Source organism: Carcharhinus amblyrhynchos, chromosome 15 (assembly GCF_965287045.1).
Source record: "Carcharhinus amblyrhynchos chromosome 15, sCarAmb.v2.hapA, whole genome shotgun sequence".
Classification (NCBI taxonomy): Eukaryota; Metazoa; Chordata; class Chondrichthyes; order Carcharhiniformes; family Carcharhinidae; genus Carcharhinus; species Carcharhinus amblyrhynchos.
This window is the reverse complement of record NC_137338.1, coordinates 29,752,644-29,756,872: the sequence shown is the minus strand read 5'-3', so window position 1 is coordinate 29,756,872 and position 4,229 is coordinate 29,752,644. Positions and strand designations below refer to the sequence as shown.

General features: G+C 39.0%; 1 non-coding gene across 1 annotated transcript; it reads left to right on the top strand.

The window, feature by feature from the left end:
- Nucleotides 1-1,131: 1,131 nt before the first annotated feature.
- On the top strand, nt 1,132-1,323 carry LOC145353565 (U2 spliceosomal RNA). Its single transcript, XR_013888736.1, has one exon. It is a non-coding gene; the product is annotated as a U2 spliceosomal RNA (small nuclear RNA).
- Nucleotides 1,324-4,229: the final 2,906 nt, after the last annotated feature.

Here is a 4,229-nt window from a genome sequence, read left to right as displayed (position 1 = left end):
AACCCAAAACATTTAATCCTATCATAAAGCACTGGGTCAATAAATTGAGCACCTTAAATTATTCTTTGGAGCCAATGGAATAGAGGTGGGGGGAGGGGGGCGGAGTTGGGGAGGAGGGGAGAAAGAGCAGACTATCAGATCATCAGTATGCAGACCCCAAATGTAAAACTTGATCTGGAGTTTAACTTCTCTGGAGGCCCAATACTAAACTTTTAGAGCAGTTGGTGGTGTTACCAAAAGAGCATTTTCATCCCAAACTGTCTGTGGTCATACAACCATATAAATTTAACTCAACTAGCAGAAACCTGGGACAATCTATCACAGAGTTTATGGCCAGATTGAGACAACTGGCTGAACAGGGCAATTTTGGAATCATGCTCCAAGATACGCTCAGAGACAGACTAGTCTGTGGGGTGAACAATTTGACTTTACAGAAAAAGCTGCTGGCTGAAACGGATGTTACATTGGTCAAAGACATGGAGACTGCACAGGTTACAGAGGGTGCTCGGCAGGGTACTTTGGAACTACAGGGCATGCAGCATTATGCGGTGAAAAGGCAGGGGGAAGGAATCTTTGTGACTTTTGTGCCAAAGGTGAGGGTGCAGAGGACTGTGCAAGCAGGACCAGTGAATAAGAAAGGGGACAAAGGAACAGAAGATGAGGTTAGTCGACAGGAGAATGGAAGAGTGTTACGGGTGTAGGGGAGATCACAATCAAGAAGTGTGCAGATTTGTGGTGTGTTTTGAATGCAATCAGAATTACCACATCTGCATTCATCGCAGAAAGAGGAAGAACTAATGGAAAGGTGAACAAAAAGAAAACAACTCAATCTGAAGTGCGTACTATAAAGAGCAACTTGCAAAGCGACTGTGAAAACAGGCCCATGGCATTACAGCTTATGTGTGTGTAAACCAGTCCCACCATAGTAAACTGTCAAATTGAATTAAATAAATCCACTAATTTCTTTTGGGCAGTAAGTTAAAAAATGGTTAAGATTATTCTACCAACCCAATCTACTACCCCATCTTATCTGATTTAAATGTAATGTTGTACCATTAACACTTAATCTCTTCTGAAGTTACCTGCAAGCCAACCTGTTGAAAAACATTCCCCATTACAGCATCATGGAGTATCGCTTCTCAGCCTTTTGGCTAAGATCAAGGGTAGTATCAACATGCTGTGTTTGGTTGAAATCATTAGGTTACATTTTAGCTTTATTTGAAGAAATTTTTAAAAGCGACATCTCGGCCTTTTGGCTAAGATGCAAATGAGATCAAGTCTTGGAGGAGGAGCTGTGCCTACTCCAATCAGCTTGGATCATGTAGATCAAGCCCAAGATAGGATGTGAGAGCCCTGTCTTGTCAGCTTGGATCGGGAATATCTCAACTTGTTGAGAGTCTGAATTGGGCTTGATTTGATTGAATTGGAATAAAAACAAAAAAAACTTCTAAGGGGAGGACAATAAGCGCAATATTGCTTGCACCTAATAACAGTGACAATAAAACTCAGTTTATTATGAAAGCTGTTCAATGCTTCCTCTGATTACTGTATCAATATCTCCATTGAAGTGATCCTGCATCTAACTAATTAATAAGCATGTTACAGATGTCCTATTAAGTATCACATGCAAGGGAAAAACTACAATAGAATGTGAAATAAGAATTGAAAATGTGTTTTTCCCTTTGTTTCATGTGCTGACAGACTTTCTGAGCAGGATTTTCCAGCCATGCTCACCCCAAGACCGGAAAATCCCGCCCAAGGTCAATGGACCTTTCCATGGTCTGCCCCTCACCCGCTCTAATTCCCATGGTGGATGGAACAGGAAAATTCGCCCCTCTGTGTTTTTTCAGTATTTTCTACTAAAACATCAGGATTGAAGAGTTCTATTGCCTAATATCCACATTTTTAAACAAAATGCATGTTGTTTTTAATACAAAATTTCATCTGTGACATGCATAATCACTCTTGATACTAAATGTCAGAATGTTGGGAGCCTGAGCCAATAAAAAGCAGAGTTGACAGATGGTGACATCAGTCAGGGTGTAATGCTAATTTGACTCCAGTGTTGCCGTTTTCAACCTCAATGCTCCAGCTAATGCCCTGCCAGTCTTGTGCACAATTCCTGTTTCAACAACGGGAATTATCTGTGCTTAATTAATTGTGGTTTATTGTACGCAGGTTGTGGGATTAAATGGAGCTTCCCTTGAGTATGTATAAAGAGATACCTATTGAAACTGAGATGTGGTTGATTTAGGAGATGTTTGCTTCTAATGTTTAATTCTGTAAATAAATGTAAGACTGTAAATAAATGTAAGACCATTTGAGTCAGAAATTAATTCAGAATATTTGTTGTATTATGAAAGAGAGGATTATGGACAACATAAAAGCTTTGGAAAGATAATCGATCAACAGTATTTATTGCCCACCCTTAATTTTCCTTCAGAAGTGGTTGTGACCCGATTTCTTAAACTGCTACAGTCCACATAGTGTAGGTACACCCACAGTGCTGTTAGGTAGGGAATTCAAGGACTTTGACCCAGCGATAGTAAGGGAATAGTGATATAGTCCCAAGTCAGGGTGATGTGGTATGTGACTTGGAGAGGAACTTTCAGGTGGTGGTGCTTCTGTACTTCTGCTGCTCTTTTCCTTCTAGGTGGTGGAGGTCACAAGTTTGGAAGATGCTGTCAAAGAAGCATTGGTAAATTCCTATGCTGCATCTTGTAGATGGCACACACTGCTGCCACTGTGCATTGATGTTGCAGGAAGCGACTGTTGAAAGTGGTGTGTTGGGTGCCAATCAAGCAGCCTGCATTGTTCTGGATAGTGTTTAGCTACATGAGTGATATGGGAGCTGCTGCATCCAGGAATGTGGAAAGTATTCCATCATATTACTGACTTGTGCCTTGTAGATGATAGACAGGCTTTGTTACTCTGCAAATTTCCCAGGCCCTGCTTTTGTAATCATGGTATTTTTATGGCTGGTCCAGTTTAGTTCCTGGTCAATGGTAACATTTCAGATGTTAATTATGGGGGATTCCACTCTGGTAATGCCATTGAATATCAAGGGCCGATGGTTGGATTCTGTTATTGGAGTTGATCATTGCCAGGCACTTGGGTGGCATGAATGTAACTATACCCTTTCTGCGTACGAAGCTTTGTCGATATCCATTCATTAGTCTGTGCTATGTCTTGTTTATGACAAACTGACTAACAGGAGCAAAAAAACCTCCAACTACCTTCAATGACTGAGGTAATTAGATAGTTGGAGAGAGTTTGGGCTTTATTCTGAGGTTAACCAGGTACCAGTGGCAACCAGCTTTGTCACCTAATTAGATTTGTAATGTTCTAGCAGATGGGATTGAATTTCATGGCACAGATCTTTAAGATTGAGGTGTTTTTGTTCTTAATTTTATCTAAAATATATGGGTTTAAAATTTTAATAATATTAATGGAGTCTTAATTTTTTTTGCTTCAGTTTGTTTTTGCTTTGTTTACCATCTTTTATTTGTGTAAAACAGTTCCACACTCATGCCTTATCCTGATATTTATTGTTATCAACTGGAAACACACATTTTCAAAACAACTTCAGACACTTGGTAGTAAATGAATACTTTATTATAACTGCAAAGAAAAAGGCAAATACACGATACAGATCCCTGTGAACCTGGTAGAGCCACCATGGTGACAAGCAAATTAGAGGAACTATGAAATGGAACAAAGAGACAACAAAGGAGTTGAGCAGTTGTCCAAAGAGAAGAGAGTTGGCATCTGATCAAAAAAATCAAAGTAAGGACAATATTAATGAGCCTGATGGTGGATCAAATACAGAACAATGCTTATCATAACAAATGACCTTTTGGATGTTTATGAAGGGAGTGAATAGAATTTCTTCTTTTGAAAAGTTTTCCTTTTACAATAGTAGATGCATATTACTGTTAAAATATAAATGTGGTTGCACTAAATAACACTTCTAATGTTGTGAAAAATACTCATCTTTTTATTAGTAAATAAAGCTTTTATAACTAAATTAATCACTTCTGAAGTCCAGCGACGGTCAGAAAATGTAGCTGTAATTCTGCATCAATAAAGTTTCAAAACAGTTCTGATTAAACAATGTTTTTTGCAGTCGTGATGAATTGTTTAAAGGAAAGATATAGGCCAGAATTCTCAACTCTCCTTCAAATAGTCCCAAAGAATCACTAACCTCATTCTTTACAGGCAGGCATGAT